Source organism: Macrosteles quadrilineatus, unplaced genomic scaffold, assembly GCF_028750875.1.
Source record: "Macrosteles quadrilineatus isolate MER2022 unplaced genomic scaffold, UCM_ALF_1.0 Scaffold_1__1_contigs__length_201487025, whole genome shotgun sequence".
Taxonomy (NCBI): Eukaryota; Metazoa; Arthropoda; class Insecta; order Hemiptera; family Cicadellidae; genus Macrosteles; species Macrosteles quadrilineatus.
In genome coordinates this window covers 185,915,375-185,938,928 of record NW_026542594.1, presented here as the reverse complement: position 1 = coordinate 185,938,928, position 23,554 = coordinate 185,915,375, and the positions used below count along the sequence as shown (strand labels likewise).

Genomic DNA, 23,554 nt, shown 5'->3' with positions numbered 1-23,554 from the left:
AAGTCTCAGAAGCAGTCCATTTTACTTCAATTAAAATAATTATCCTTCGCGATTATGAACTTAAAATCCGCTTGTGTTTAGTATAACAGCGCTAACACATAAAATGCTAAATGCTATTCTATACGTCACCTATACGTAGTAGCAGCTGGTGTATGTGTTGCTGAGGCGAGCACCAAGCTAAGCGGTGTAGTGTGTACTGTGTCCACGGTCACGGCCAGGTGCTGACGGGCATATGGTCACATAAACACACGTGTTGTAAACTAAAACACACGCCAGGGCCAACACCATATGCCGTCTAAACTGTCTACTGTAGTGATCATCCACTAACATAGAAGCATATAGAAGTTTATGACTAACCCTTCACCGAATAAAATATCAGAATCAAAATTGGAGACAACGTTCAAAAACAGGCTACCCATTACGTATCATAAGGAAGCTCCTATTTTACAGCACGCTGTGGTGTTAACATGGTTTCTTAGTTAAAAACGATTCACACATCAAACGACGAGTTAATGGCATACAGTATTATGAAACCCTAACCTAACCTAACCGCCCCATCGTGCTGTAAATGAGTACGTTTTCGTACCCACTCGTTTGTAGTTTAACATACCACGTTGGACACCACTCTCATTATAAGGAAGGATCGGAAAACTTCTAAGCACAGTCTGAACAACTTTTCCATTTCCTACAACTTCAATACAAAAGGTAGCACGCGGAAAGGATTACAAACTCGTGGAATGAAAATTCAAACGAGTTAAGTCTCCTAGCCTTAAGCTAAATTACGTAAAAGAGGTTCAAAGGAGCGAAACTGTTACCCAGTGCATACTAAGGATAGGCAAAAGTTTTAAATTTGAGCCCGCCGGGTATTTATTTATATGATTAACTAGGCGGTCGCCCTCCGCTCAAAGTCTCAAGGCCTAACTGATCTCCCAACTATCCTTTCGTCAACAACAAGAGCTCTGAACTTGATCATACAATAACAAGTAATATCAAACCAATTAATTGATGAAGTTTAAAACTCTTGCACCTTTTTTAGATCAAAGTTATAATTAAGCATGCAAATAACAGAAAATGTAGTTTAAATTAAACTCTAGTTAATTACGAATCAAACTTCTAAATTACCTCAAACTGAAAAAAAAACTACTGCACGTGATAGTGGGTCAAACTAAAATACAAGTTATTTTGGGTAAAATTAGTATAGTCAATTATATAGCCATTTCTTTAGCTAATCATGCCAGATCGCTAATTCTACTTCACTTTCATTTTAAATCGTTTAGAAAAAGGTGTTCAGGATTGTAGTTTTGGGATTAACTACCCATTAAGAAAAGATAACGATAACTAAATTGAGCGTACCGTAAATTTCAGCGAGTTTAACCTAAATATTACTAACAACTAAAGGTACTGATTTGATTAAAACTGCACAAGCACTGAGGTAAGATTTACCACCCTACTTCATCTTACTGGTCCTTCAATGACACACTTTATCACGCCAGGGGGAATGAACTTTCAGGATGGAGTTGGTAGTCCCATATTTATAGAACAAGTACAGCCTCGGTTGAGCAATTGGACCAACAGGCGTTTGCGACAATTCGACACGCCACTCGGAGAAACACGTTAGCAGCGCCCCGTGGGCTGTCCGTGGTCACGTAGAACGTGTACCGTGTACCAAATACGAGAATATTCTGGAACACTGCGGGGTCAAAAAGGTATATATCAGTAGATGAACCAATCTTGATGACTGCGGAGGAGAAAAAAAATACCCCCCGCCGCAGCAAACCTGCAGACTAAGCGAATTTCCATTAGCCTGATAGGATTTACACTAAAATGCCCCCTTAAAAATATCATATTTATTCCCTATTTAAATAGAATTAGTTTAACAAGTACTTAGGTTTGCTGCAACAGGGAGGGTAAAAATGTGTTTTTTAATGTTAATAGTTTAGTAAGAAATGAATGTATTTTCTTCCAAATTCGATCAAAATATGTTCATAAACAAGCAAACTACAACAGTTGACTTATTCTCCATAAGAATAACATAGGGAATTTAAATTTACAGTTTTTTGGAATTTTCTCCGTAACCATTAGGCGCACAATAACGCTTCAATATACAAAATTATTTGTTTTTTACGCTCTACAAAATGGTTTGAAAAGAAATTGTAAAATTGTGTGTTTTTAGGGTCAAAAATGGGAAAACCCTATTTTTACCCCATAAAACCCCCCATAAACCCCCGTTCCCATAGTACGATCATGCTGGTTCGCGAACTCGTTCGAATAAATGTAGGTTTACACGTTTGTACCAAATTTCATCAAAATCGGATCATTTTTATTCCCTATATGGGAAATTTGCTAAAAAAAGTAGCCTATATTCACGAACTTAGTTCAGGTACAAAATAGAAGCACCTTAACACTTATTTACATGTAACCAATAGATGAACGGGTTTGGGCCGTTTCCCGTCCCGCTGGCCTCGCCATGAGTCCAACGATCACATAATGAGTCATACAGCAAGGTGAGCAGCAGACGTCCACATTACTTTTCTGTTACATTACCTCAGACTGTGAGAGTGTGCGAGTGTGTGGGCCGCGAGACAAGAAGTGCATTGCACGTTGAGACATACAGATACGTAGGTTTACTGTATCCGGTCAACAACAGTGTGGAAGTCTACTATTAGTTGCGATGCCGTTTTAAATATCAGAAAAATAAAAGCTCAAGAACTCCGAATCCTTAGAACCGCCCCAGCGGGCTCATCTTCCAATCAAACATGATCTTGTTAGCGGACCTAGCATAGCCTAAAGAGCTACAACAGCGACAAACTCATTGATTACCTTACAGCAGTAGTAAATTAATTGATAAGACACACTTATGTTTTGATAAGCTGAGTTTATTTGCAACAACCTTAATCATTACGTTCACAGAGAAGTTGTACCATTATAAATCCCCTTGGAATCCTGCTTTACGATTACAGCTTATCGTGGGGTTTGAAGAAAGCACATCTTGTGCAAAAGAACCAACAGAGGCCTCTGCGCTGTTTCTCAAATTGATCTCTGTACCACCCTAAAACTGGCAGTCAGTGTCTTGGGTTCCGGTTTTGGAAAAGGCTAGTTTAATGGACGATTGTTCGTCATTAAGACTTTACATGGGAAAATTGTGCATCTTGGAAAGACCAATCTCATATAGCTTAATCAAACGTGTTTGAATATTAACAAACGTATCCAACCAACCTGTAAGTGGTAGTTTCCGTCTGGCGAATACATTTATAATACGATATTTTAATTAAAATGCTCAGGGCAGGATTTAAATTATGCATAGCCTTGTTACTGTCCTCACGGCGACGCAAATTCACCTAGTCAAGACTGGAATGGGAGTTTCCCTCCAACACTGATGTTTGTTTCGTGATTGCGCAATTTTCTTTATAAACCGCGCCTCGGTCGCGAAAGGAAGCTGCGATTTTCTGAGGCGTTCTACCGTAACACGCCACATAGTGAGACGGATGTGAGTCGCTGTAAGGTGTGACATCCTTCGTCCTTACAAGGTCAGGAGATAACCTGTGTCCTGGAGGGGCCGTAGAACGATTGGCACACATTTTTAGCCGATTTGGAATAGCACGACTGGCACAATCATTAGAGGGGATTAAGAAGGGTCAACCTGTAAGGTTCGGAAAGGCACGATTGGCACAACAGACCGGTAAGGAAGTAGTAGGCAGGTAGCCAGAATGCGGGAAACGGATATTGTTTTGTCCCCACAAATTTCCTGCTGTGGTGCTTATTGGAGTAAGGAAGGTGTAAGTTAGCACGACAAATCTGCAGCTACGGTCACTGCGCTAGCTGGATCCAAAATAAAACTACACAAACCTAACCTAACCTAACTTAACCTAACTTCCTAACCTAACTTAACCTTTGAAAATACGCTATATTACCGGCAAATGACTGTAGTAGCAGAGTTGACGGGGAATTTCAAACTTCCCGTTTTCCCTCGTTCGATGGCGTCTACCTGGTCGAGCGGTTGTGCTAATCGAGCCTTTTCCAAGCAGGCGAGTTGACCCTACTTATTCCGTTCAAATGATTGTGCCAATACTGCCATGGGCAGAAGATCCAAAAATGTGTGCCAATCGTCCCGTTCCCCCTGGAGGTATAGATGAGCCTCTCGGTGTTAACACAAGTATTGGCATTGTTACGAGAGGCTGATTGGTCCGGTAGAACACGGTCCAGCTAACAATCAGAAGGTCCTGCGGAAAATCACTAACTCCTTGTTGGTACAGCACCAAAACCTCTTTGATTATTGGTACGTTGACAAAATGAATTTGGATAGTGAAACCAGGTGATGTGTCTCACTCAGTTCGAAACTCATAATGCATTAATGTTAAGCTTGAAATGTGTAAAAATAGCTTCTCTGTCTTAATAAGTGAGTATTTAGCAAAGGAAGAGTTAAAGGGCGAGATTTGACTTCAGTGAAGTGCCCGAGCTTGGACTGTAGTAACGAGATTTCACATCAAATAGCTCATTTTGTACATGACTTTAAGGTTCCTTATCTAGTAAAATTTTAAAATTATGGTGGAAATATATTCATGTGTATTGTGTACACACCCTATATAAATATGCTCTCTCATATGTAAGGAACAACACCCTTAATAATTTAAAATTTTCTTCAGATACGAAACTACAGGCACAGCTACTGGTAAGTGTAAAATTAATCTGCAAGGTAGCGATTCTTTTATGAGGAATGTTTCCAACAAAAACTTATTTTGTTATTGCCGTTAACATCACTACGAGTATATTTTTTAGTAACATAGTCACCAAGTTATTGGAAGTCACTTCCCATATCGGATACAGAGTGATCCCAAGAGCGGGGAGTGAAGCAACGAAGAGACGGGCACGAAAGTGCAATGAAGAGAAACCAAGATGAACATCTGACTCCATGGTTGACCCAGTATATACTTCCAGAACCTGATACAGCATGAGTCGTGAAAGTGATTTGTGTCTACAGGAGAGAGAACTCTGGACGTAGGCGATCAGGACGTAGATTGGTCACCGCTAAGTTTGACTCTTGACTTACGGAACAGCGCAGTTACTACTGGATAATATTCTTATTTTTGAGAAATTGTCTGAGTCTACCAATCCAATCCTCAAGAACGCGTCTGATAAGTGTTTTACGAGGTAAGTATCATGCGCAAACGATTAAGTACTTGGACAATTCTTCGAGTCATTTTCCTAAACTTCCTGTACCAAAATAGGCACTGAGAGTTTAAAGGAGTTCATCAGTTCGTTAGAACGTGCTTAGCCACTTTGACAAGCTATGCTTATGTTGCCCAGTTCATGCTTGGGAATGGAGTTTTCAATGGTTCATCGGAACCTTTTCTCTAATCAAAACCCACATACTGTTATTACGGACCTAAACATTACATTAATATTATATTTTAAATAAGTACCGTTTCCTCCATTATTATACGGCATGATGTAGGCCGGCTCGGGTCGAGGACCGTTTTTAGATGATGACATGTCTGGACCATGTATTGTCCTATCACCCTCTCTCTTTCTCTCTCTCTCCTACTGGGTCAGGTCAGAGGAATCGTGTTTATCTGTCCCTCTCTTTCCTTTAACCAGCTGAGAATGCTTATGAAGCCCTCTTATTTTAAGCAGTCTAATTCGATAAGAGACCAGGCCACAGTAAATGTGGTTTGTATTGTGGAATAGACTGCATATTTGTTTTGACTTTTGACTTTAAACTAGCCTACCATAGGTATATATAGGCCTACATTCCATTATAATTTTTTAGTAAAAAAAAACTAAGCTCAATTGATTGAGGAGTGTGCTAGTAAAACAACAAATTATCGAGACCAAGCTACAAGTTCCAACTTAAGGGACAACTTATCGTTTACTAAAACACTTTTAAAAACTGCGACACTTGTGTGCGTATCCTACTGGAAATATTAAAATGCAAACTAATTGAAAGAACCTAACAGTCTCTATATAAAAAAATTATTATCTTGATGTTCAGGGGTAGATGGTTTCAGTTAACATAAAACTAGTGATTTTTTCAGATGTATGACAGGAACACCACAAATGTCACTCAACCAAATACCACATTATGAAATGGTCACATATCTATAAAATAAAAGAGAATAAATAATCATACGAAGATAAATATCTCTCTCGCTCTCTCTCCATTGAAAAACTTATCCTCTAATAGCTACAGAGTACGTTTTATCAACTAAGTTCACAGGCGTAATCTCAGAAGCAGCCCCTGCCGCAGCAGACGATAGTTCCGGTATATTTAGCCGTTGTCAGTACGGTCTAAACATCACTTGTTTGTAAACTTCAAACTCATCTGTGGCGGTGATGAGTTCATTCAACTGATCTACACGGACTATGGAAACAGAAGGAGTTTTGCTGGTAGCACAAAGTAAGGAAACAGTTGTGGCGTTGTCCTTCAAAAATCGCATCGATACAATAATGGACACTTTCTGTACAAACGATTGTACAGGGAAAATAGTTATTTAAGCCGTGTTAAATAATCTTTCCTTTAAAGTGAATTGTATAGATATACTGTTGTAAACTAAGTTTTGAAGCAGTTGATACCCACGAACATTTGAAGAGAAAGCTGTATGGATCACAATCTTTAACAAATGACGTTACTGACTCGATTACCTATACTTAAACTATGTTCACTTTCGGGCCAGTAACATAATCTGTTTATGTTTACGATTCATACAGTTTTCAACTCTAATATTCGTGGTTAATACCCATCTTCTATGTTGTTTACTTATATGTTTTCGCATCTTCGCACTGTTTTCGTATTCAAACTGCCGTGTGAATTTCCCAATAGGGAAGTAGCTGATTCCGCGCTGGACGAGGGTATTCTTGTATTCAACACATCGTTCAACCAAAGACTTTGCGGTGTTAACCCTTTTCCAATAAGAAGAAACTGTTTCACGATTAACAATAGTCATTGGAAATAGCTTGTATTGCGGAGTGGGGTGGTATATACGACCTGAAACTAAACTCTTTCATTGTAAAAATAAATCAGGACACTCCCGACTGCACGTTGGTGGTAGTCCGGAAGAGGAAGTGGTGGGAGGTGACTGGTGATGTAGGTCCGGCTTATGATAATCGACCAGCTGGAGCCTGGAGAGAGAGGTGAGAGTAGAACATTGTAGATGTAGACAATCGAGGTTACCATTGACTTACAATCTCCATCATCTGATCACCGACCTTCCTACACGTTCAATATAGATTCAATCTTTTCATTGCTGTCAAGTAATCTACAGGTAGTGATTGATAGATTTTGATTGATGATATCCGCTGTACAAGTAAAGAACTTCTCCCACATTAGCTTTAAGAGCAATAGTAAGTGTGGTTACGAGTACAATAATCAATGTGTGTTGGATTGTGTATGCTTCTAACTCTATTTCACCAAATATATCGTTAATTGTTTTGAAATTTGTTATTTAAAAAGCATATTCACGCAGATTTTGAGTATTTTCAGGCCAATCTATCTAGGAAATAACAACGGACACGTCTCTCATGTGAGCAGAAATTTTTTTGTATTATAAATCTCCTCCCTCTAAGAGCCATGGGGTGATGAGGACAACCAATTCATGATATTCCAGATTCGGAAGCAAACATTGCAAGCCCCATGGTTATCTTTAGTGCCCTGATATTGTGCAGACCCGACAACACGAATGCCACATTAACTTTCCCACAATTTGCATGCGATCACCGTGCCTGGGCGCAAGCGTCTCACGCGATTCGCAAATTTGCGGTAAACTTTTCGTAAACTCAACCGATTCCAAAAGGTAATTTACAATTACGAAGTTGTTTCTTGATAACTGACTCAGGCTGACTCGTCTTTTGGGATTTGTGAAGTCAACTATAATACTGTAATATGGTATTCATAGCCATAGGTAGGACGTTCATAGGTCCATAGGTTGGCTCATTCTTCATTACACTGATGAGGACTGAGGTTGTAGACATCACGGTATCGTACATTGTGTCTTGTAGAGTTTTGACCACTTTAACTATCTGCTAACTAAGACAACTCTGGTCTATATTTATACCCACACACAGGAGGGTCGTAGTCGTAGTTTCGCGGCTGACACAGCTGGCAGCTAGTCTCTGGAATGTATCTCGCTATTTCTATCCAGCTCCAGCCAGCATCGCAGGAGAAACGATTTGTCACCAGTGAAAATGTCGACGATCTGTCTTCGTAGCGAAACTAACATTATGTTAATGTGCTGAGGTCTTTGTTTCCTTAAGGTCCAAAATAACACCGCCTAATCTAGTAGTGTTTCAGAAAATATGTCGTGAACTCGGTAATTTTGTCAAATACGTGTTGGGTTCAGTTTCAGAGAAACGGTTATGTCACGTATTTGACATGGCTGAATATATTAACCTCATTACCGTCCCATTCCCCCGTAGATTCTTTGTTTGGTTTGGTCAATATTATATCCTACAATTTATTATCACCAATACGCTAAATTGAATACGTGAACCTTCGAAGGGTTAAAGCTTATTGTGAACTGCCCGAAATAAATAAATAAATAAATAATTAGTTTCAAAATAGTCTTATGGCCTGTTAGATATTTTATTATTGTGCTTATCAAATCAAATACGATTGACAATTGACAGATTGAAGATATACTACTAAAGAAGAGTTAGATCAATTACATTGACCAAAGACTGCCCTCACTCCTCAGAGTATACTTAATCATTTGACTCGAGCAAAGCTCGGTCCCCAGGTACACAATAACAGTACACAAATGTAACAAATAGTTGCAATGAACTCGCAAATTAACTCAAGCTACGCTAAATAATCCAACTCAAATGAGTCATAAATTAGTACCAAAACTATCTGATGACGAGGAGAGAGGGGGGGGGGTAAATTACCAAGTCCGCATCACCTGATTGCCACTGTGCCGGAAGTACCGATCTCGCCGGAAGTCAAACTGTTAACTACGGGAAGCTTTTTTTGCATAAATTGTCCCAACATGTTTTTGTACCTCCGCAATCACGAAAGTTGAAAATTGGCTTGATCATCGATCGGTGTCAGAAAATGTAAAGCAGGACAGAATACAACTTAGGACCAGTCTGTTTTACTTCACAAAGACAAATAGTACACATATAACGTCATAACTCCAAACATAAACTCTAGTGATCAATTAATCTTAAACGTCAAGAACTTCAACGGAAGCAAACAATTTCAAATTAACAAAGCTGCTGTCAACACATAAAGAAGCCACCTTCACCTCTCGCCTCGACCTTATGACCTTAACTCAACATGAAGGATACTTCTGCATCCACCCTGAGGATGTACAAGTTTTTCGGCCACACGTTTGTTTATGTGTTTCCTTATGGACACAGCCTCGGCCTTAAGAAATTAACCTTTCTCAACAACATTGACGAGACAACAAAAAATGTGATTGACACTTTTGGATGAGAAAGCCCAAAAGAAGTCTAAACATCACAATTGATGGTCATCAAAAGTGGCGTGATTTCTAATCGAAGTTCATTTTGCAATTCAATTGCCGACAATATCAATAGTACAGTTCGGTACCGGCGTCTCGCGTTTACATGGTAAGGGTTAATTCGGATTATTGCTGGGGCTGGTTGTCCGACACCGCAAAAATAATTTACGGCTGACTCTCCAGTAGTCCCTGGGGCTGACCCTTGGCCAGTAGTCCCTGGGGCTGACCCTTGGCCAGTAGTCCCTGGGGCTGACCCTTGGCCAGTAGTCCCTAGGGCTGACCCTTGGCTATTAGTCTCCGGGGCTGAGCTGCGCTGCCGGGGGTCGGTGACCAACATCAGTATGCTGTTGCCAAAGACTCGCCTGTATCCGCTTCCTGGCAGGTTTTTGTGTCCTGCATCTCGCCATAGCATACATGGACGTTGTATAACAACGCATGAACCGATCATAGTATAGTAAGAAGTCACATGATTTAATTTAGGAAATTTTCCCCTGCATCATTAGTGCTACCTGTAACCCAAACATTTGGGAGGCGTTGCATCACAAACTCCACGACGAGACTGTTTACAGCAGACAAATTGACGTAATTACATGTCACAGGTGATTACCAAGATTGTTTCCAACAAGTCTTCTCACAGCAGTCAACTCGTCTACATTCTTCAAGAAATTACACAAAAACTATATTGTTTTATAATGTGGTTAGTTATGGAAAATACCTGTTTTATTGTCTGTGACAACCCAAAATAGTTTTATATTTTTAATTCAAACGAGAGCACGCCCCGTGGTCGAAAAATCGACCAAAAGTATGTTTTGTGCAAACTTCTCTATTTTCACCCCACACTGTTAAATAAAACATATGATTGGAATGTCTTCCATTTGTTTTGATTTTCTGTTTACATTTGGTTGTTATTTCGTCATCGCCATAGCAACCCATAAAACCCATGTTAATTTTTTAAAATTTCAAATTCATTTTTTGTGCCTATTTTAGTTTATAAAGGGATTCTGCACACCTACAGGAAAATAGCTTTCTAACGGTATGCGTAGATTTTCCGTACGATACACACGAGCTGAGAAAAAAGGTTTTAAAGAAACATACTTGCCTATTAATATATAGATAGATACGAAAAGTATGGAATGTTTAACGAACTGTTTCTAAATGACTGAATCATCAATAACTGCAATGCAGGTTAAAGCTCCTGTGAACTAGGCGACAGGTTATTGTACCAATGTATGCGAGCGTCGCAACCTACTGCCAATTACACTACAATGGGAACATGATTGGCGACCGGCTTCCATCGCTCGTAGTCGACAAATTACCTTCCTTGACATGCAAACATTTCCACTACACTACAGCGTGGGGAACATTCGCGTAGGTATATATATATAGCATTCGTTTTAACCATGTACATATTCCAGTTCAAATATCTATTAAAAATGCCCCAAGGTTTGATGCCATACACATTAGATTAGGAAAAATATTTTACTAAATTAATTTTTGTAATTCCTATTGTGTGAAACATACTTTCGGGACGTTTCACGCAGGGGCAAAAAGTAAAATGAAGCCTTTTGGTCAAGCGGGCGAAAAACTGATAAAGAATATTACAAACTGATTATAAAAACATCATTGAAAGAGGCATCTAGAACCTTATAAAGCGCAACATAATTATGACCCACCGAGCAAGTGACGATTTGATGGGAGCAACATTAACCGAATAGGGGAAATTCCCCCAAAGGATTTATGTTTTCTATTTTGACGAATATCATAACAAACCAATAGGAGCATCGCCGAAAAAACTAAGAATAGTCCTAGCAATCAGAAGAGGTAGAAATCTGATGGGAGCATCGTCGAATGACATGAATATCCATCAGAAGAAGAAGTAATGTAATGGGAGAATCGCTGAAAGACGGATGACAATCAGAAAAGCGAGAAAGAGGAAGGACAACCTTTAGTGGAGGTGGTGATACTGTTAATACTGTTCTATGAAATGGCGACCATACAAAGTAGGTATTTTAAGCCAAGTATGAATGGAGATGAGTGTAGAATGAGTGGCGCGATCTTATAGTCTTGCTAGTGACTAAGGCCGACATTCCTTAGACACAGCTGTTAATTAATAGCCCATACAGCTAATGGCAACTAAGGGACCTACAGTTTATAGTGGAATCCGAACCACATTTTTGCCTTGGTAATTACAAATTGGTCTAATTATCAGGATAGTACTGCGGATAGTCGTAGTACTCACCCGTGCGGACGTTAATCCACACTGGGGAGTATCGCATCCACAGTGCATGCCTATAAATATCCACAATTCGTAACCTCCTAGTAGCTGGATTACAGGACGACGCCACCCGTCCCAGTCTGATTTGATGGAGCGTCCACCGTAAGAAATTGGAAAACAAAAAGGGGATCAAGTAAGGCGCCGTGATATTTCGAAGTAGTAACCCCAAACTACACTAGATGTATGGAATTCAAATTCACGCAATGCCGGTTGTTTGTCTTGCCAGTTGTTGTCAGTAGTGATCGGATCATTAAACCGGGCCATCCCTACCGAAAGCCAGCTCTAACAAGTTGGATTGCACAAGTGAATGCCGATCGGTACGATTGCCATTCTCGCTGCAGTTCCCGTGATAAAACAGACGGCTTGGAACGGAACAGTCGAATCTGTGAAATGCTGGCGGGGAAAGTGTGACGGCAACACTAGCACTACATTAACACCACCGACATAGCCACAAGATAGTATCACTGACAACGAGGAGAGGATTTGTTATAATAGGGGAAACATTTTCGTCGTTCAGAAAACAATTACCGTTTTCAAGTTTACAGTAATAAAGCAATTTTTCCTACAGTCACCGGACATAGTTGGCTTCCTTGTACTGTTTATAGTACAGAAACCTGCTAATTGCTGCATATTTATACTTTGCCGTACGGTTTATACTTTGTCGTAGGTTTATACTTTTTCGTACGGTTTATACTTTGCCGCACATCAGGATTCCAACGAAACAACACAAAACAGCGTGGTTCTATTATGCACGTAATCCGTGTACGCTTGGAAATAGGTCGGCAACACTTAAAGATAATAATACTATGAGCAGCTGAATATAATGTGTAACACGAGTGCAAAAGGCCTTTGCTACACTCGAGATCATTCCGCACGAGCCTCTCGTGTGCAGTAATGTGCCACTTTACACAAATAACTATTTCCTTGGGCAAAAATAATCAGCTGTAGTCGACGTTATCATCTTAACGTACAGTATACTTCTTATCATCTTAAAACTCGTCCACAAAGTTTAGAGAAAAATATACCCGATGATAAAATAATATACTACCGTGCACGAATACTAGGAAAGACTTTTTGTTATATTCTTCTTAATATTCTTGGTCGTAAAACTTGACATCGAGTAAAAAAAAAAAAAAACACTTTTAGTAATGGAAAACTCTATTAACGAATAAAAAACGTGACGAAGGGGGTAGGGAAGGGTGATTACGAGCCAATCAAGACCCAATCAGGCCAAATGCTGAGGAAGGATGTAGTATCGTGCCAATTACAGGCGGCGCCGGTCGTCAGGGGTCGAACCCTCACAGGGCGCATTGTCATCTACAGGGTGTCCCGTAACTCTCTGGACACTTGTACATAGCGTTATTCCTTAGGTCAAGACAAACACATTTCACCATAGGAACATGGGTCTGTGGTGTCTAGTTTACCGACTGTCGGCATTTATGTGTTTTTTACATAAACATTAATAAATCCTAAACGGTTTGAGCTACAGCTTTGATATTTTGCAAAAATGTTAATCTTATTAAGACCTATTATTGTTAGAAATTATACTAAAAAATCATTATCCGTTTCAAAATGGCGGCCATTTAAAATATTTGATGCCAAATTTCACGAAAACCGTTAACTTTTACAAAAGAATTGCAAGAGATAAAAAAGTTTGTAAATTTTATGTAGTCTATGATACCTTATTTGTTAAGGTTGGATAAATAATAACAGAGAATGCGTGTTGTTTTCGTAATGTATGACCACTTTTCTCCATTTAAACAATGCTAAACAACGTAAAAGGAGTATTTAGCATGTTTATGTAAAAAACACATAAATGCCGACAGTCGGTAAACTAGACACCACAGACCCATGTTCCTATGGTGAAATGTGTTTGTCTTGACCTAAGGAATAACGCTATATACAAGTGTCCAGAGAGTTACGGGACACCCTGTATATCGTACTCTCAGCTGCGCTGAATAAAAGGTTCAGGCAATAAATAAAATAGTTAATTCCATCACTACTGTACAGTAAATAAAGTAACTGTTTCCGACAACAAACTACTGAAGTTTGAACCATATTTAACGTAATTTAAATTAAAACAAGTTATCTTTTTTTTTTAGAATATGAACGCAGACTGTTTAGTTGTTCTTTGACTCCAGTCGCATTCTTCAGCAACTAACACCACCCACAATGACAACCCTAACTCAAAATGTCTATGAAAACCATTGAATAGACACCTAAACGAATTAAAAAATTGATTTTCCAGCTGATGCATGGGGAAATGTTTCAGGGGACGACGGTTTATGGACAACTGACACGCGATAGACGAGTGGGTGAATCAGTGAGTGCAGCAGACACAGGGCGAGTGACTCACACATGCTGCAGAACTTGATCTCAATGTATCCAGGTCGCCTACCTTGTCCAAACCTACACTCGCCTTGCCACCTTTAGAAACGGTTAACGACTCTCGTACAAGGGGACAAAATGAAAGTCTGGTTAGTAACAAGATACGCCAAAGAATCGGCTGGTCTGAGTCAGCAGCAAAGCTAAATATCGCACATGCTCATTTAAAGATCCAGATAGAATAAATGTATATTATTAGTTCAAGTTGTAAATTACATTTGAAATTGTTGGCTCCCATACACAAATCTTAATCGAATAAAACATTAGGTTGATCAAAGACATAGTTACTTTTAAAAATGAAAACTTCCCAGAATCGTCTATACCATCGAAACATATAAATAGCTTTTGTTTGATTTCTGTCACTCAGTAAAATTTTTAATTTAGGTTGGGATAGCCAAAAGAATGCTCGCTGACATCACGAAAAACTACGATTATTGTTCTTGATGGGATATTCAAGTTAAATATGGACGATAAAGATCTAAAATGCCCTTTATTTTTGAAGTCTGCAAAGCTAACAATAACTTGCATTAAACCTCTTATCTTCATAATTAAATGTTTGCAAACGTCAAGACAGCTCATACACAACCGCCATCAATTACAAAACCAATGTATTAAATTGGTACGTATGTTGTCTTATCAATAGATCAATACCATCCATCAGATTGGTTTAGGGAACACTACCGCGATGTCTGATGAAAATTACCTCGGACAGTTGAGCCAACAGATAGGACTGGGAACAAAACTAGTGATTCCTGTACCTATGCTAGATCGCCCTTATCGGACGGGTGCGCTCGCAGCGATCACAACACAATACAATACTGAAGTACTTTCGCCGGTTATCCAGGCGTGCATTGCGCAAGTCAACTACATCAAACATCGTGTTATGCTGTGGGGAATGTTGGTTTAGTACTTCCTAGACAGTACAAACTCATCAGGACGTTACATTGACTATGGATATAACAAAGTACAAGTTGACTCGTCACACCATCGTCCCAAAGTTTGTGCGGGTGCTGTACAAAGTTTGTGTGCGTTGATTTCAACGGAATACCTCTTATATTATCTTAAATGTTGCAGAAACTTCTTGCTCTTCAGTTATAACACTAGGAGTTTCGTTTAGTGGGGGTGATACAAAATTGTTGATTGTAATGGGAAATATACATAGTAAACCATTCAAAACGTGCTGCGTGTGTACTAGAGTGAAACATGCATTTTTCTTTAGCTGATACAAAATAGTAGTACGTTGACATTTATCAACTTAAGGTGTTACATCACCGTTAATCCACAAAACCGACGAGGAAACAAATTGCACAAAGTTGCGAGCTGTAAAACTAATTATCTAGCCAATCACCTAACTTACGTGAATTTATCTATATCAGCTAGATAAAAGTGAATATTTCGAATAATTACAGCGACTACACACGTGAAAGTTCAAAGCCCTAACTAAACATCTTGATAACTATTATTCTAGCCTATAGTTATGATTGCTTAAACGATATATTCCCATCAAATGTCAGTAAGTTAGTATCCACCTCAAAGTTGTCTGTTCATGACATTATGGTTACGATTTTTAAATAAAACACAAGTGAGAGAGGTTTTGACTTAAGTATTTAGTGTGAAAACAAAGCAATGGACAGAAACTATAACTTCTAGGACAAAAATATTTGAGCAAAATACAGTAAAATGTATGACTTTCTGTACATACTTGTCTTTTGTCAAACAATATTTCTTGTGCGTTACCAAACAACCCATGAGGTGGTTAGGTATGTAACCTTAAGTATTCCCTTGGGTGTAGGTCTACAATCAACGAATTTTATTTATTGTAAATGATAAGTTTTGTTCAGCTAATAACTGTCTTACACAAACATAATGGTGAGCATTGCATGGTGTGCTTTTTGGACTTTTTGACATTCGCCTATTGGGTCTGATGATGATTGGAGTATCCAATTGAAATCGATCACCACTTGGCCATCTTTTTGGTATATTTACCGTCCTAACAGTATAAGCGCAAAACTGTTTTAAGTGTTATAAGACGTTTCTTTTATTTACTTTCCGTAAAAAAATAAAATATTGATAGGCCTATATAAAAAAGAAATCATCGATGATAATGAATGTTTCCTTTAACAGGAAAGTACCCTTCTACATTATTAAAATACAGTACCGGTACTGTAGCTTTATTCAAGTACAGTAGGTACTTAAGGGGAGACTGTACCTTTTTTGGTTCAGTGCTTTTTAAATGGATATTCTCTACAAGTTCAAGTACATATAGGCCTATCACAAAAACTACTAAACCTATCATAATGATTTTTTGCAAACTTAATTATCACATCCATATCTTTATGTTAAACCACTTTTTAAAGAAATATATCGACATGAAAATTATTTTCAATAATTTAAAAAATACAAATTTTTTATACGATATTCTTAAAATAAAAATTAATTATTTTTTAAATGAAAATTTATAACTAGGCCTAATCAATATATGATTGGTTTAATGTACTCACCAAGTACCCAGACTAATGCATGCAAAATTTTAAGTCTATTTTTTGTCAGTTTTTGAACTATGTGTACCTAAAGATAAAAAAACAAACGTTCGGAAAAACACGCTTAAAGCTTTGCAGCACACACTTAAAGCCGTAAGAATAGTGTGGCCGAAACCTCGGTAGAGTTAGCATTGTTTATTTATTGTTATCATAAGAAGCTTTTTAATATTCTAAGTATTATATATTTTCTTAATCAGGAAGAAACGGAGATTAATTTTAGATGAAAAACAAATATTTAATTTTTTAAGGCATAAAAAGTTCAGTCTCCCCTTAAGTTACTATACCATGTTCTTAGCCACAGGGTTAGGCAACTAGTATTAAAAGTACCTAGTATTTTTACAGAAAAAGTTCACCTTGCAAAGATATTTAACCTAGAACGGTCACTTTTAAGCAATGGCCCAGTTTGAGCTTAAACATGAGCCCGTACAACTGCACGTTTAGTGGGTAGAGAAGGGCCGGAGTCAGGTTGTGTATGTGTTTAGTCTACCTCACCACCCCTAGTCATAATATTTACCACCCTAATGTTATCAAACCTATCAACTAACTAAGAGGGTGTGACACAACACAGGTAAAATTATGTGAATGAACGATGTAAAACTGGAAACAGTATTAAGATTGTGATCTCAGGTTAGCTAATTTATAAATGAGTGAAGAAAAGATGTCACTTACACAGTTGAAAAATAAACAATAAAATGAGTAAACTCCACCATTTATATCCAGGGAGTTCTATGATTTCGATGAAAATATTGAGGAAAACCATAGCCTACAGGTACAGTGGAACCATGAATATGGAAGGAATCCGAGTCTCTTCTGCCAATAAAATAACACTTTTACATCAAAAGAAATGAGAAGGTTCTCCCAAATTCCATGGCGACTTTGGCAACAGCAAAACATCGTTTGGACCAAAAATAATTATTAGATCTACTCAACCCTCCTAACTCTAAATTTTAGAACAGATTTTTTATATTAACTTCTAGCCTATTTCATCTTTTTACCTACTTTAGGTGTTTAAAAATGTACCTAAGGCTATCACCTCATAATATTTTAATTTTTGTTAGGATTTAAAATAAACAGAGTTTTTACCACTCTATGATGTTTTTAGGTGTTTTAAACGCTACGTATTGCTGTCCAGGGTCGAAATGCTAGCCGTTTGCTTATTTACTTTTAAATAATTAAATACATGTCAAATACACAATCATTATCCATAAAGCCTACCTACCTACATTGCAATAGACATGTTTTATTTTCACCGCTGCCTAGCAACTAATCGATATTATTAAAAGAATTTGTTGGATTTTTGTATGCAGCAAATCGACCCCTAAATATTTATTTCTAATCATCTAGGCCTATTGGGTACCTATCAATTTAAAGCTCTTATCTTGTAGATGTGCCTTTTGCGGGTTTGGATGATATCTCGTGAAATCCCTTTGTTTTACAGGCTTTTAAAATTTCAGAGTTTGTGCTGAATTAGAATTCTGTTGTCAATCATATGAACTGTTTCAAGTTTACATTTGTTTACATCAAAACATATGGACATAATACAATTACTTCTGTTTACATCCATATGATCTTCAAACCCCTGCAGTCTGGTTTTGTCCTTGGCCGGCCTAGCGATTGTACATAATTTTTGTAAACCTAAATGTTCCCGTGTGTGTTTATGTGTACCTAATGTATTGTTGACAACGGCAAGTGCAGGAAGATATGTTTGACAATTTTGACTACCGATACCGAAGATTTTAAAATGGGGTTTTAACCCTGAAACTATTAGTCATTATGACACAAATATAGAATTCATTGACAACAGGTTAGTAATCTTATTTTACGTCAATTAATGAATTAATCAATCTCGGAGGCAAATATTTATAGCCTAAACATAAATATTTGCAAATAATCCAACTCGAGCAATGCTCAGTCCTCATGATAAGCTACTAGTAATTTAACAACAGGCTTTATATTAGTAGGTACTAGCTGTAACCCGCGGGCTTTGCCCCGTTTAACTTCTTAATTTTCAAGATGATCTCGTTTGCATGGCTCAATCACGTCCTGGTTGAAATTAGTATATTTCAAACTATAATACCAGACCGGATACTAGTTGTTACCAGATACCTACTTAACTTAGGTAGTGTTAAAGAGTAAACTATTCCCGCTGAGCTAAAAGGCCAGACCTGAATTATACTTCATTTAGGGTCAGTTGGGGTAATTATGGCCGGCGCCATTTTTTAAAAACCGAAAATCATTAAAAAACATGCCAAGAACATACCGGTACAAAAAAGGAAACCTTCGGTTACCTTACTCCTTACAGAACCTGCAGGAAGCTGTTTAAAGGTAATTTGGTCAAAGAGAAGAAAGTGAGCCAGCGTCAAGCTGCAGCAAAATAAAGGATTACAAAATCAGTAATAGGCCTACAGCTGCATATTGGTGGAAAAGTGAGTTCAGAGAATCAAGGAGCTGGACGTCCTACAACTTTGTCAATTACAGAAGAAGACCGGTACCCCTGTGACCTAGGCAGGGACTTTTGGGTCTTGTTGCACCGTACGTTGCGGAACATGCTATTCCTAATGTTTTTAAGAACGGGAACCAAGGGGAGGATTAGCCTAGTCCATTTATTTAGAATTTATTCAGAGACATCCTCGCTTATCCTTAAAAAAACCAAGCACCTTCAGATATTGCGTCAAAATAACACAATCCCACAAGTTTTTTACGATTTTTACAAAAAAACTGGAAGCAAAATCTGGAAATAAGGAGAAAAATCTGACATCACCAGATAAAGCCGTTGTTAGCCGTTGTTGTTGTATAGCCTACAACACCAACCGAGACAAACTTGATGCCTGGATCTTATGTTTTAATCAATGTCAGAAGGAGTATAAAAATGTTTTGTTACCTTTTTGTGTCAAACAATCCGTGTGTAGTTAGTGAAACTAAGTACAGCTGTTTCGTGCCACTGGGGCACATCTTTAGGTTGTCGGTAGAACGTTAGATACATTAAAAAGCATTCATTCATAGATGAACTTGCCGAGATAAATATGTCTTAAGTTATATACACCAAATACACAAAAAAACGTTTAAATGACACAAAATTACGAGTGACGAACACACGAGACAGGCGCCGGTGCATGTTTAGTGTAGCCTATAAAGACATATTTCTCTCGACAAGTTCATAGATATGTATGAATGCTTTTTATCTAGGTAACGTTCTAGTAATAGCATCGAAGAATTTACTGTAATAACTTAGGCCTAGCAGCGGAGTTGTGAGTAAGTTAGGCCTTATTAATTCTATGTATGGAGAGCGGAGGAATTATTATTCCAGTCAGGATTTAGGCCTAAGATCTAAGTTTAGAGGCCTAGACCTATAAACTTGTTAGAACTAGGCCTAGACCTAATTGAGCATCAGAGTAGGTATGGGATATTGCAACTTTATGTGCAGCAAACAAATTTGTTGTTAATGTAAGTTATAATGATAAATCTAAGCTGTTTTACGATTTTCTTAAGTAACTAATTTTAATTGCTTGACATTTGAAATACAAATGGGTATTATTGAGCGTTGGATAGTCACAGGTAGGCCTATTCCTATTGAGGCAACAACGTTGCCAGTCATATGTTGAATTGCTTCATAAAATTTAAAAAATGTTATGAGCACACTTCATTCATAAAATTAATTGAAGACTAGGCCTTTTCATACCGCTACCATTACAAACTGCAGCCGCATTTTGTATTTAATAAAGAAATGTTTCAACATAACTTAATAATATGATAAGTGCAATAATAAATAAGAAAAACTAAACAGGCCTACCTTGTCAGCAATGTTTATTGATCAGTCTCTCGCGGAGGGTAGAAACAAAACAACCCCAAGTGGCCCGGTTCACAACGGTTTCTCAAGGATTTAAACAACTGTTTAGAAAGCCAACTTAGAAAAATTAATAACAATATTAACACAACACGAGAACGTCTTCTTTCGAACTAAAAATTAAACAGCGATACAAAAAATTATAAAATAACGGTTTGTAAATTCACAAACCAACCGCTTCAATTAATTCACATTCACAAGCATGAAGAGAACACAGTACTGAACTGAGAGTGAGAACTGAACTGAAATTGAAAACAAGGAAGGGAAGACCGAAACCGATGGGGATTGGCTGCAAGCATCTGCCGAATGCCCTTAACTGATTGGTCGAAATCTCCAGACGACAGGTGGGAACGCGGGAAAGCAGGTTAGCCAACACCTTTTCCGCTTAAACCCGAACTTATGCATTTTCAAATTGCCAGTATACTATAACATGTGTAATTTGATTCAAATTTAATTACGTGCAAGTATACTTCTCATGAATTACAAAATGTTGAGCCTGTTTTGATCTTTTAATTGTAGTTGTGAGTGTAGTTTGGAATGCGCTGAATATTTGTTTTTAAGGCAATATTTTACGATGTATTTGCTTTTAGCGAATTTCCCTATAAGAAAGTAGCTATTACCGTAGGTGGCACGGTAAGACCTAGGCCCGGGACCGATTTACTTTTTAATTTTGATGTCCCTAGAGGCCAAAAACACTATTCGTTCAAATTTTTGTATGTGTGTATAATCTCTGTACACCAATACAAGAGTATATTCCGTGAACGCGATAACTTGAGTAATTTTTGTCCGATTTTGATGAAATTCGGTTTGAAGGTGTAAGGAGGGATAAACTTAAATGAGTTCGCGAACCAGCATGATCGGACCATGGGAACGGGGTTTTACGGGGGGCTTTATGGGGTAAAAAATTGTTTTTCTAATTTTTGACCCTCAAAACACAACATTTTTAAAGAGCTTAAAAACAAATAATTTAGTATATCAAAGTGTTTTTGTACCGTTATTGGTTACGGAGAAAATTCAAAAAATAATAAATTTAAAATTCCCATGTTATTCTTATGGAGAATATAGTAAAATGTTGTGGTTTGCTTGTTTATGGATATATTTTGATAAAACTTGGCAAATTTATTTATTGTATACTAAGCTATTAATATTTTACTAAAACCCCCAACTAGGTACTTGTTAAACCTAATGTTATTTAAATAGATTTAATTGAAAATCGATTTAGACTGATGGAAATTCGCTTAGTCGGCAGGTTTTCTGCTGCGGGGGTATATAACAATTAACAAGATACAGGTCATACAGGGCAAATAACAGGTCAGACAAGCCATCAGTACGTATGTGCAGTTGGGCTCATCAATTGAATATTGACAAGTGTGTTGCATTTACCATTTACCATTGTTGTTATTATGCATACTGGACCACACATTCTGATGCAGGAATGAGTAAATCTGCTATACAAGTCACCCTTGATGGCATGAGATTCTCTGTATGAGACACTGTCAACACGCTTGGTGTTGTACTTGACAAAGATTTAACTCTCTTTTTCTGACCATGTTACATCTGCAGTTCAACGCACAGTGAGAGGTCTTAACATAGATTGAAAACATTTCTGCTAGAATAGAATATGCCAAAACACAACTCCTGCGGTCCTTGGTCCTCCCAGCTTTTACATATTGCTTTCCTGCATAAGGAAACAGCATCTATAAGGATAAAATGGCAAAAGTTCAAAGAATTCAAAATTCTACCATAAGGGACCTGTTGCCTGGTCCAAGTGCTCAAGCTGGGGAACCTCAGTACGTCAGCGGGACTAACCAACAGTACAGAGGAGAGTGCAGGGAGGAGATCTGGCTGCGTATTACCGGTATTATAGTGCGTTCAAACAGCCGTGGCACCTGAGGGATTAGGAGGGATGACGGAGGTGTCCTAATCCGTCAGGTGCCACGGCTGTCTGAACGGAGTATACTCACTCTGACTGCAGGCTTCACTTTAGTGAGGGTTGAGGTTGGAATAAAGTTTTTTTTCTTCTTATTTTGGCCCTCAGTTGTATAGCCTAATCCATAATGGTCTCCTTCAGGAGATTAAGAGCTCCAAATCTTAGCTCTTTCAGGGCCGCAATGAAAAAAAAACAATTATAAAATATATATTGTAAATTTCTTTTGTAAATATTTTCTGTATATCCTTATGTAAATATTTTAGTTTAAGTTTTACTTGAGTGAGTTTAAAAACCATTTTATATGACATTTACTTGTAAATAAAGGCCTTTTTATTTATTTATTTCCATACTACATACAATCTGGCATATCTTTTTGGTACAGACAGACTTTTTGAGTCCAGCTTTATGACTGAAACCTCTTCTTCATTTGCTACAATCCCTACATCCCTTTCTAAAAAAGAATCTAATAACTTGGAGAATGTTGAAAGTTATTATTATTAAAACGTTTTTATTAGCTCGCTTTCTTGTCCGGTACAAATTTTGAAATCAATTTAATACTAACTTCCTGACGAGCTAGAGACTTGAAACTTGAAACATAGCTCACAAATGGAAGACAATGCAATATTATATAATTTAATTTTCATATTTCCCTTGGGCTACACCCCATGGGCTTGTTTTTATTAAATCGCTTTCTTGCAAATTTTGATACTTCCCGATGAGCTAGAGACTTGAAATTTGAAACATAGCTCATAAATGGATGACAATGCAATATTATATAATTTAATTTTCATATTTCCCTTGGACTACGCCCCAAGGGCTTTTTTTTATTAGCTCGCTTTCCTACAAATTTTGATATAAATTTTAAACGAAGTTTCCGATGAGCTAGAGACTTGAAACTTGAAACATAGCTCACAAATGGATGACAATGCCATATTATATAATTTAATTTTCATATTTCCCTTGGGCTACACCCCTTTGGCTTCCAAATTTTCCATGTTTACATTTTAAAAGAATGTAAACATATAAATTAATTTAAGTCAGCTGTAAATACTTAAATTTGACAGTTAGAAGAGCAGAGGTTAAGAGGTACAGGTTCTGCTCCTGAGATATTCTAAAAATATAAAA

General features: G+C 37.7%; 1 protein-coding gene across 1 annotated transcript in view; it reads right to left on the bottom strand.

Moving 5' to 3' along the window:
- The window catches only part of LOC128991728 (mucin-4), a 49,954-nt gene extending 29,255 nt beyond the window's left edge, over positions 1-20,699 (bottom strand). Inside the window, exon 1 of the mRNA XM_054414868.1 lies at positions 20,446-20,699. The gene's annotated coding sequence lies outside the window, so the exon portion shown is untranslated. The remainder of the gene's footprint in view (positions 1-20,445) is intronic.
- Between the last annotated feature and the right edge of the window lie 2,855 nt (positions 20,700-23,554).